The 12240-nt window shown below is 38.6% G+C and overlaps 1 protein-coding gene across 2 annotated transcripts in view; it reads right to left on the bottom strand.

Annotated features, from left to right (window-relative positions):
• TBC1D5 (TBC1 domain family member 5) overlaps nucleotides 1-12010 on the bottom strand; it is a 322332-nt gene extending 310322 nt beyond the window's left edge. The window contains exon 1 of one of the 2 annotated variants that reach the window (XM_075745858.1): nucleotides 11772-12010. The gene's annotated coding sequence lies outside the window, so the exon portion shown is untranslated. The remainder of the gene's footprint in view (nucleotides 1-11771) is intronic. The other variant, XM_075745859.1, reaches the window with a different exon arrangement.
• Between the last annotated feature and the right edge of the window lie 230 nt (nucleotides 12011-12240).

The raw sequence follows: 12240 nt of genomic DNA, 5'->3' as shown, positions 1-12240 counted from the left end.
CTGATGCAGTCAGACGATCCATGACCAACTGTCATAGACAACAGAGCCTAGAGCAGGGTTTTGAATTTTGACAGTTCTGACTAAGATCTCTAAGACAGTCCACTTTAGAAACACTAAAGAGGCTGGACGGCAGAGCTAGAGCTCTGAGAGAACGTATCAAAGCAAACGTTCGGTATGGAAGAGAGAGCTTCTCCCTCTGTCTTTCACCTATGCAAGATGATAGATGTCAGTTAAATGTTTTTTTCATTTGTTTACATGTACATGCAATTAGGAAGTCTGCCTGCATTTCAATTTCATTTCACTGTCTGTCATTCTTTACCTACGTCTTCAAGCCACTATATCATAATGGTGGTACGGACTTTGTTTGAGAGGAACTGACAGTAAAACTTCAGCTTCAGAAAAGGCAAATGTCAAATGGAAGTAAAAATACTTTGAAACATTCTGTAAAGATAGTGAAAGTACAGAAATATATCTCAAATTACAGGGAAGAGGTTGGCATATCAGAAGGGACTACATGGAAAGCCATAGTATCCAGTGGATGCTATAAATGGACATAGCAATGAATCATGACAAACCCATTACTAGCTGCTGCAACAGAATTCTGGAATTGACACTTGTTTCTGTTCCTTCAAAACTAAGCAAAATGAACAAGAATAAAATTGGCATGGCCATAACGTTTCACCAAGCAAAATTCTTAACTGTAGACAGGAATTAGTCTCAAGTGAAATGGCAGTTAATTTCTTGCTGTCAGTTCAGGATACTTTTCAATGATGAAATCATTGCAAACTGTAACTCAGGACTTTGAAAGATAAATTCTCTCATGTTGAAAAAATGAAACTGTGACCCAAACTTCACTTACTCTGAAGTTAACTTGAATAACAATTTTAGAAATTGCCTAGCCAGGGTGAGAAACATTAGCTGAAATACAATACTAGCAATCTAGAGACTTGCTTGCAACTTGAGTCTTTTTTTTTTTTTAAGAGGAGAACGTACAGACTGTATACTAAGCACGTCAGAAAGAGTGTCAGTTTAATGTAACGTACTACTACAGATATCATCCTTTCTAAAGTAAACTGAATATTTGAGAAAATTGAGAAATCCTCGACCACTTTTTCTGTCTCGATATCAAATACATCTTTGTCATCAATTTTACCACTCAGGTTCAAAACAAGGAGGTGATCTGTCATCTGAAAAGCTGTTGTTGTTTTTAATAAGATCTATACATCTAAGAGTCAACCTGCCTACACATCTAAAATTCTCATTTTACCCACTTACCCATGCAATCCAACTCTCCTCCCAACAGTGCGCAACCTCTAAAATGCTCATCTCACTGGTTGCCAAAGTCTTCAATAACTAAAGACAGTCATCTTTAATGATCAAGCCTCTCATCAGCAATTTTGCATTATTCTTTCTGTTTGCATCTTTATCATTGCATACCATTTTACAATAACGGATGACAACCTTAGTGAAAACTCTTGCAAAAGTCTATGGCTTCCCTTACTCCCACAAATGTAGTTAGTCAGTACAATCTGCTTCAATATCTGAAACTGTATTTTTATTGGTAGTATATTTGTTCTTCCTTGCCACATTTCTTTTCTAGTGAGCAGTCAGCTGGTGTTGCGCTGCCAACTGTGGTTAACCCACAACACTACCTTACAATTATTTCTGTTGCAGGTGGACCTAGTCATGGCTTGAAAACACAGAAGCAGAGGAGCTTGACATGCACAAAAATCAGGCAAACAACAAGTTGAGACATACACTGTGAAAAACAAAACAAAAAAGAATAACGGCCAGCAAGGGTTCAAGACACATGTTCTGCTTTGTTGGGTTTGATTTTGTTCCATTTTTTCCAGAAGGCGGAATCTTAGAAATACGCTAGGTTCTTTCATGCTCAGGAAAGTCCAGGGCTGTAAGCATTAGGGCAGAGTGAGACTGCAGAGAAACAGGTAAGAGCTATTGAAAAGAGATGCTCGGTGTTTTAAAGAAAAAAAAAAAAAGAAGAGGAGAAAAAGGCTATTCAATGCCTATTAATAAGCTTTAGATTGAAAGTTTTCCTCTTAAACCAACTAGTTTAAGCCCTAGTCACCCACTTCCTATCCAGCCATTCTTCTTTCTCAAGCTCATACATCTTGAGCTAGATTGATCCATTACTTCTGGAAGGGGATGGTGTGAGTCTGAAGCTTCTGAGCATAATAGAAAGTGGGAGATTACCCTCAGTTTTACAGAAAGCTACCTTGAAACACCAGCAAAAGACTATCTGTTTTAAGAGGTGTCTAACATGCTCATGAACTAAATGACAAATAACAGCAGCTCTCAAAAATAAAGCATTCCAGTCAATGTACAAAAATTATAGCACAAGTCTATCAACATACTTTTATCCAAACTGGGTAAGCTGTTACGAGGAGTAAAATTATGTTCACTAAGCCCACTGCTTTTTATCTGCCTTCTCAGATAAAATTACTCACAGTGGAAATTATAACCATGACTGATCATACGCTACTACTGCAAATTAAGGTAAAAACCTAGTCTCGCCCAACAGCTATAAAACAGCAACAGCATGCTCTAATTTCTAGCATATGTCAGTTTTGAATACTGACTTATAGGTGGAACTACATATTTTTCTTCTAATATACAAGAACTTTGACAGTTTCTCTAAAATCCCTAAAGACTAGAACAAAAATGTGTAACATACTAAAAACAAATGAGGACTTTCTCCAATCACTGAGGCTGTAGAGTGCACGAGTGCTATTAAAGTAGCAAAGTATCTCAGCTGGATTTGCAACAGCTGATAGTGCCACTTGTTTATTCTGAATGCATACCTCAATGCATCCCAGTCGTGCACAACATCACAGTGGAGCTATGTCCAGTGATAGCAGCTGCTACTGTCCTTCGCTCCTCCCCACTCAGTTTCATAAGGACGGAACCTTGCGATAAATGGTTTCTGCATTTGTGGGTAAAGGCAACATGACTGCACCAAGTATATGTCTGACATCATCATCAGATATGTTTATTAAAAATTAATATTAACTCTTATCTGTTCAATATACATTTTTGTTTCTTCTCATGTAAAGAATTCCTCTCACTTCACCCTAAGAACGTACTTAAGGTTCAAGACAAAAGTCGTAAGAGACAAAAGACTAGGCAGCTTTTCCATATCTGCAAACTGAAGTTTGACATTTTATCTTGAAGGTGTGTCAAATTGACAAACCACTTCACTGATCAAAGGTGGGAAACAAAAGAAACCAGCAAACTGCTCAGGTCCATAGACAGTTCTGAAAAATTTGTTGTATGAAAGGGGCCACAAGTAACTAGTAATCAGCTGGAAATGGAGAAGGTACATCCTGCCCTATACATATTTCACTCCATCCATCCCTTAAACCTCTTTCCAATTCCTTGACTTGCAGTCAAGCCTCAACTGTTATCTTGCACCTGAATCAAGCAATCTCCAAATCAAGACTTGTGGACAGGTTAATAAATAGTTAGGACCACTGCACAAATGCAAAAGCTGAATTAGCTTTCTACTAGGTGAAACACACCCTGACTACAGAACGAAACGTTGTGAAAAAGGGATACTAAAGTTTCAAGTGTAAAATATTTATACTGCCTTACACTATTTTTCAGAAATGCTACATAGGAACGAATTTTTAATGTGAAAAGAGAACTGCCCAAAATGAACTTATTTAAAGTAATACACAAAGTGCCAATATAAAATTTCAAAGGCCATCTCATGCTAATGTAAGTACTTCCACAGAAAATAATCAAGTAAATTCAGAAATAAAAAGGTGAGGTTTACCTTCACTCATAAAACGTTCTCAGTTCTTACAAGCCACTGCCCTCTTTGAAAAGCTCATTTGAAAAAAATTCAACAAATCCTAACTGTAATGTGCACACTCCATCAATCTAAAATGCTTGCTTTTGTATTCCTTTTTTAGTTTTCAAGACATTGACTTTTGATTGAACACTTTAAATGTTTTTTTGTGCACAATGAACATATACCAGTGATGTGTTCAGAAGTAATTGTGATTGGGACACAAGTTTCTTCTGATTACAGGAAGTCAGAAACTTCCTGCTTGTTGCACTTTACTTGCACTCATCCACTGTTCTCTCATGCAGCTACAAAAATTAAATTTACAGAAGTCCAGACTTCTGCATACTTCAAAAGAAAAGAAACTTTTCAATATCATCTGCTACATATTTTCATGTAGCATTAAAACTGGCAGGGCACAACCAATGTGAATCTACAATGAAAACCAAAGGAGGTGAAATCTTTGGCCTGTTAGCCGTAACTGCTTAACGCATTGTACATAAGATTATGGAGTATAACAAACTTTTAAAAGGTATCATCACAAACAGCACTAGGTTTAGCTTTCAGTCTACAAAAAAAAAATAAATACATACATACATATAAAAGAATTGCCCTGCTACGTATTTAAATTCATTAACTTTTCCCCAAACTGTGTATATTTATTAGCACAATAGGCATACGTGTAAATGATACAAATTAAAAATTAGTCAGGCCTAAAGGAGGAAACACTATGCTATTGACTCATGAATAACTGAAACACAAGCAAGGCTCCCATATATTTTTTAAATATGTGGTTCCAATAGAAATAACAGGCTGTATATGCTGCAGGTGTTCTGAAAGTACAGATAAGTTTTACAGGAAGCAGGACATGCAAAACAAGCATGTGTATCAGCTGAGAGCCACTCTTCTCACTAAAGAAATTAATACTCTTTTATCCTCCCCAGCACAATTATCAAATAACCTAGCAGATTTACAGTAACAGAAGTATACTATATGTTTACTTGTATTTGTCCCATAAGCCATAAGCATTAGTACTATCCTCCTTATATGTATTCTTTCACTCTATTTCTCAAATTTCTTTTACATAGTCTATTTAACATGTTTAAATTACTTTTCATTTTTCCCATTTAATAAACTCATTTGTGTGATTTATTAAATATTTTACAGTGTGCTCCTGTATTAGCTGTGATACTATAAAATCTGGGTTCTATCTGAAGTTTCCCCTTTGAGTTGTTGTTTGGCCTTGAATAAGTCACTTCCCTCCCACTGAAAATGATTAATGCTATTTTCATTTATAGATGAAAGGCTCTATGAAACTACTAAATGTTAATCATGAACACTCCAGATAAAGTTTAGTCTAGAAGGTACAAGAAATCAAAGTACCACCTTGACACTGGATCCTTTTATTTAGATTTACAGGGCAGCAAGCATGCTGATATGAGAACGATCACGAAATAAACAGGAAACATACCATTACTTGCTTAAAAGTCTCTAATTTTAAAAGAAGTCAAACTCCTATCTGAAAGGCCAGTGGGAACACTGACAAACCCTTTAAAAGCAGAGATGATAGAAAAACTAATCAAGGCTTAAGAAAATAATCTTAATTTTGAAAGAGAATCTGTTGGGGAAGATCAGAAAATACATAAGCAGTTTTCAACTCTGCAACATGTCAAGCTTCAATCAGTGAAATATAGGCAGATCTACATCCAGATATAGATGTTGCCTTGCTGTGAACAATGACAAGAGGGGAAAAAAAACGTTGGAGGAAAGAGTGTGTATATCCACATCATAGAGGATGCAGGAATCACTGGTCACATCCACCAGTGTTAACAGAAAATTTCTGGACCCAGAATACAATCATATTCATCAACACCATGTGAGATTAATGATGTTAAAAAATATAAGTAAATGGGCAGCATGCTGGCAAATCAAATTTGTTGTTGACAAATCTAAAGCACAGCAGGTAAGAAATAATCATCAGCGTTGCTCAAGTAACTACTGAGCTTTAAGCTACTCTTAACAATTCAGAACAGAGTGCTGAGCATGACAGTGAGAAGGTAGATTATAAATTGTAAACATTTACATTGTAAAATTTGTAAAAAGATTACATATTTCCAGGGATAATGAAAACATCCACCTATATAAAATTACGTATCAGCAGGAAAAATACTAGGAGGAAGAACACTCAGGATCAGCACTATAAACCCTTATAAACTGACAAGAATTTGAGGAGCTCCTTTGTATGGCAATTATTCCACAATTCAGAATTTTTTTGTAACTTCCTTTGAAACATCTGCTGTTGGCCACTGTGAAAAAATAATGACCCGGATGACAATTCATCTGATGCCAGGTACAATTCTTATGCTAACATCAGAGTGAAATCTAAATGCCAAAAAATGCATTTCTACAGTTCTAGATTCTTTAAAACTTTCAGCAAGTTCCAGACTTTATCAAAATTCAAGTCTATTCTCAATACACATCACACAGCTATACTACTTCCCAATAGGAAAGAGAAAAGGCCAAAAGTCCATTTGTGTAAAAGGTAGAGATTAAATAAAAATACCACTTATTATCAAGCAGCCACAATCCAAGTTTCAAGAAACACCGTTCAGAAATTCATTACCTGATAGTTCAGAACCAAAGGACATACTGACTAAACGTAGGTCTAACGGTTAAATAAGACAACTCACTCAAAAGGTGATGTCATCTGAGGTCTTTCACAGACCATCAGCTCAAAGGAGAGGAGTATTTTTTTTTTTGTAAGCCCATATTTGTAATGTGTTGAAAGAAAACTGTCAAACTGAAGTGTCCTTTTCTTAAAGGAAACTTAACATCTCAGGATCTTAAGCAGCCAACAGTAAAAACATCCCTTTTTAATATTATTAGCAACAGTTTTCTAACAGCACTCACCATGACTGACACAGAGAAATTATCATATATCTCATTCTAATGGCTAAAATGAGTAAATCACTAGACTAATAATTTGGGATGGTCTAAGAATTACTGATCATGATCAGATTACACAGCTAGATAGATATTATTGACATCTATTGTAAATATATGGTGCACATACATGCTCATATTCCTGAGGTCTCAAAATTTCTGAAGCTGAAAAGAGTTATGAACAAAATTGATTGGGAAGAAAAATCTTAGACAGAAAAACATGAAAATGGAAACTTCTTTAAGAGTGCTTTTGTGTATGGTCAAGCAATTCTACAGCTAACAAAGAGGACAACTTTGGCTCCAGCTCATGCTAGTTGTTCAAAACCTAATGTTTTTGAAAAAAAGGAGGAAGTGTAAGGAGGAAAAAAAAAAAAAAGCAGGATCAACAATGGAGAAGAGGGGAGGCTGGATCACCATCAACATGAGTTACAGAGCGCAGAAACTGAGAGACATAAAACATCCACATGATACAGACAGGAGTGTTAGTAACAAATACCACCTCAACAACAGCAGAGGCCCACAACTAGACAGAGGTGGCACAAGTGTTAAAAATCATAAGGAAAGATCAAAAATAGTCAATAAATACTTCCATTCTATAGTTGGAAAGATTCAAAATGGTATAATTGTATCACATTATATTGATTTTCTTTCCAACTCATTTGTTAAACAGATGTTCCAGATCAGATGTTAAAAAACATTGTGAGACAAACATTTTAAATCAGCACACTTGTTAAACTTATCCAAGGGTCCCAGAGTAGTCAGCCCAGCAAATCTATGATCTGTTGATGCTCTTTTGAAACTATGTATTTTAAAATGTGTGCCTATCTTTAAATGCTAAGGACTGCCACCATGCAGAGGAGTGAAAACACAGTGTCAAAGGGACAAATCACGTTTTAAGGCAGTCTGATATGATAGCAAATTCAGACGAGATAACAAGAACCAGTGAAAGACAGATGCATTCAAATGTATTCAAACAGTAATTGCATGCCTTATTTTTAAATAGTGGAAAAGATGAATCACTGAAACAAGTCATCCAGAGAAGTAAACGGTAGATTCTCAGTATCCTGATACACTTAGAAAAAAAAAAAAAGACTTAGCCAACTAGAAGTTCAGAAAAAAAACCACTGAGACATAAAATGATGCTGTAATACTTTTAAGATGAAATGTTTATGTATTAAGATAGATTTGATCCCCACTCTAATGCACCACTATGTGATGCAGTACTAAATGTAAGTCAACTTAAGCAAGCACATGAACTTTTCACATACACACAACTTAAAGATTAGTAGTATGGTAATAATGTTCTTTAATAAACCTAAAATAATGATTTGCCAGCCCATTAACAGAACAAAAAGCCCCTCAAATTAAATAGCACAGAAGGAAAATATTGGGGTTTTTTAAATAGAACACAGGGTACCATAACTATCTCTTTTCTGCTGCATTCAGTTCAACATCAGTGACACGTGAGTCTTCCTATTATTTTCAAAGTATTTCCAACCAGACTTCAGGTTATGTTATGATTCCAAGCTTTTGGGAAATCTACATCTAACCATTAACAGAGGCAAAATACCCACTTGTATTCTGTTTGGTAATTCATCAACTGTTATCCAAAATACACTAAATGTTGAATGTTCATCTCCAATGTCTGGATGCAGTTTGACTAACTGCTCCAGCTCAACTCTCAGAGTAAAAACACGGTCAACCATTTCTCCTCAAAGACTGTCACACATAGATTCCCATAAGATTCAGAGTAATTGTGCTTTTTTCTATTCAGTATCAATAAAAAGAATATGATTATTAGATTACAATGTTATCCAATATGACAGGGACCTCAAACTCTGTACCATTTTCAAGTCTTTTTTTTTTTTTTTTTAAGTATTTGATCACAGAAGCTGTGACATAAGGAAAAAAATGGACATTTAGACAGCTGATAAAAACATTCTTAAGTAAAACATAGACCACAGTAGCAAACTTCCTACAAACTGGAAATGGTAGCAGCTACGCCCCTTCTTTTGGGGGTCAAAAATAGAGAGGTTAAGGCTCACTAACATAACAACCAAACACAGGCAAACAACTCCTTCTACCTATCACATTTAACAGCACTCTTCCTCTGAGAGCACAACTCAGCCAAAGATCTGTGTTTTTACAGGCTACAAACTGAACTGCTTTGGGCACTTTCCTAGGCTAGAAGCACACAAAACCTATAGCTTATTTACTACAGAGCAGCATAGAGTCTAAGTCAAACAGTTCAGATAATGTAGCACATTTGCACTCTGCAGATATCACTGGCTCCTGATCCAAAAATGCTCTTACACATGCTAATCAACAAAGCCTCAAATGGACTAGGAACTGATTATCTTAGAAACTGTCTATCCTCCACAATTCTCAGCAACAGCTGTTGTCAATTACTGCAGCATACCTAGCAGTTTAAGATAAAACTCCTAAGGATGGAGCACAAAGTAAACTTTCTAAGACTTTGTCAACAGAATTCCTTTCAGGGCAAAGTATAAAACAGTTCTTTACATAGCCCTTCCCCAGTGAAAAATGAAGTTATAATAGCAACAACCACCCAGAGACAGCAAATATGATCATTAGCGTAAATCATAGGCAAGTAGAGAATGTATAACACATTTCCACCAAATCATGTTTTTCTTGTACATTAATATGAGGTATCAAAGTCCAAAAGATGCAAGTGCAAACGAAAGAGAAAAGAACAACGTTTGAGTAAAGCCAACACTGTAATGCAAAGGACAAAAATGGAAGAGGAATTTTTTCACTTACATTTCTCAAGGTAAGTGTCACTCTCACAGGTGGCACAGTATTTTAAGAAAAGTTCTGATTTCTGTGTGACAAGTGAGTTTTGCTAATATTGCAGCAGAAACTGGGAACTTTGTAAAAAAATAAAGTTTGTGGCTTTCCTCAGATTTCTGAGAAGGTGAAATGAACTGAAACATCAGTTTAACTAATCATTAAACAAAGCTACCAGCACAAGCCTTATTTAGTTGCCTTTCCATTCACAAGGCTGGAGAACAGACTCTTGCCTTCATCCTACTAACAAAAGGATGCCATGAATATCTTTTGAAATCTTCTGTTTTCATAGAAGTTTACCATATCTGTAGTATCTAAATTATGAAGCCATCATAAAATCTAAAGGGGAAAAAAATGTATCTTCTTCCCAGAATGCACTTACACATAAAAATGGTAATTGCTCATGTTCTCATACTTTGTCATGAACTGAAGTTCATTGTGTAGGTTCACAGTGCATACTGTGAACTACTGTAAGCTCCTGTTGTTGGCTCAGCAGCAGTGTTACCCATTTCAAGTAAGAAAATATACAAAACCTTTAAAAACTCAGTAATTTCTTTGGAGTAGGCTGTGTCTAATTCTGTGTTTACCCGACAGTCTGAATGTATTACAACAAAACCTTAAGTGTAACAACTCTAGTAATTGCTACTATTATAGATATATATATTCATGCAACTTTTAGGATAGCAACATTTAGGCCATACATGGGCCACCTGTCAGCAAAAAGAGTTGTTTGACAAGTGGTAATTCACAATTGTGTTAACTCAAACAATTATTACATTTACCAAAAAAAAAGGACTGGTTTCAAAACCAGAAATCATTATCATCCACAAACAATGTATTTTTCTTATTGCCCAGTTTTAGATCTTATGGTACTTTAACCTGTAAGCTGCAAATATAACAGTGGATGATGATTCAGAGAGAGGTGGAATCTAGGGCTAATTTAATTTAATGTTTCATGATCCTCAAATTCTTAAAAATATTTTCAATAATCAGCCCACACTTATTTGGAACACATTTTGGAAGCTTTAGTTTTCACAGAGGTATTATCAGTGTGTGTGGCAAGTAACAGAACTCACAAATAACAACTTTAATGAAGTTTTGTTGGTCTGAAAATAAAAACTTCTTTTATGTGGTGCTTCTTAACCAAGTTTCAGAGTACTTTGTAAGGGAAAGGCAAGCAGGATTACTGAGACTAAAGTAGTGCCTGGATGCTGCAGAGCCGAGTCGCAGAACTAGAAGAGTATTCTTGTCTCCCAAGTTCCATCCCAGTACATTTTGGAACATGATTGTTTCACATACATACCACTTTCATGCGTATAAAACACTAAAGCAACGTTATGCCAATATGATGGAACAACTATTTTTTAAAAGCAGACCATAAAGCCTCCAGGATGCGTAATACCATAGGATGTGTAACTAAACTAAACTACTGATGGGTACGGTACAGCAATCTAGAGAGTATAAAACTCTCAAACAGCTAAAATGTGCTAATTGCAGTCCTTGCACTGAAATCCAGACCTATACAGCACTTGAACTACTGTATCCTAAAGAAAAACAAGTGTGACATGAAACATCTACCACTGATGGCAATAAACTGAGAGCTAGCACAGACTGAGTCAGATAGGTGAGAACAGGGAAGAGAGGCTCTGGGGCAGGAAAAGTGGAAGGAAACCAAGCTTCTTCTAAAAACTCTTTTCCAAGCCTGGAGGGAAAAAAAAAAAAAAAACAAAAAACAAACAACCAAAAAATCACGAAGACCTTCACTTCCCTCTTCAGCCACCAGAATCACCAATAACAATTAAAAAAAATCCAGAGGGGGCAACCTCGTGACAAATCTGCCTTCTCCTCCCTCCCTGCTTTCACCTCCCAGAAACGAGTGTCTGGCTCCAGAGATCCCTGCCGGGGAGCACCTGCCCTCAGCACGCCCCGGGCCAAGCACCGGACCGCCGCCCGCTCCGGCGGGCAGCCCCGCGGGAAGGAGCGTGAGGAGGCCGAGGAGCGGCGGCGGCGACAGCCCGGTGCGCGCAGGCCTCACCGCCCCGGCCGGCCCCGCTGCTGCCCACTGACGGCCGGGGACGGCGGGACCGAGCGCCGCCGCCGGGGAAAGGCCTCGGCGGGGGCCGGGGCGGCGGGCGGCGCACTTTGACTGCAGGGCGGCCGGTGGGGAGGGGGGCAAGCGGGTTAAGGGGAGCAGATGCTCTGGGGCTGGTTTTACCTGCTGCTGCTGCTGCCTGCAGTGGCATGAAGAGCTGGCTCAGCCTCTCTCTCCCCCTCCCTCCCCGCCTCCCTTCCACCCTCCCTCCCTGCGCGGCACACAGACCCCCGCGCCGGCCCGGCGCCCTGCGAGGGACGCGGGGCAGGGGGAGGCAGTGGGGGAGGCCCGGGGAAGGGAAGGGGAAGGGCTCCCTGCCCGCACGCGGGGACGCGCGATAGCACCGCCCCCTCCACCACCCCACCCCCACCCCGCTCCCTCCGCGCAGGCGCCGACCGAGCCGCGAGGCCGCGGCCGCCCACACAGCCCGCTCAGTCGCGCGTGCTCCCTGCGCCTGCCGCCGCTGTTGGGCGGGAGCGGGGCTGTGCGGTGCCCGGTGGAGCCGGGCGGTCGCGGACCGCTCGGGCCGGCAAGGAGGAGGAGGGGGAAGGGGAAAAGGAAAGGGAAAGGAAAAGGAAGGGCGGGAATGGGG

This window comes from Balearica regulorum, chromosome 2 (genome assembly GCF_011004875.1).
Source record: "Balearica regulorum gibbericeps isolate bBalReg1 chromosome 2, bBalReg1.pri, whole genome shotgun sequence".
Classification (NCBI taxonomy): domain Eukaryota; kingdom Metazoa; phylum Chordata; class Aves; order Gruiformes; family Gruidae; genus Balearica; species Balearica regulorum.
Note: the sequence above shows the minus strand (reverse complement) of the source record. Positions and strands in the feature narration are given on the sequence as shown.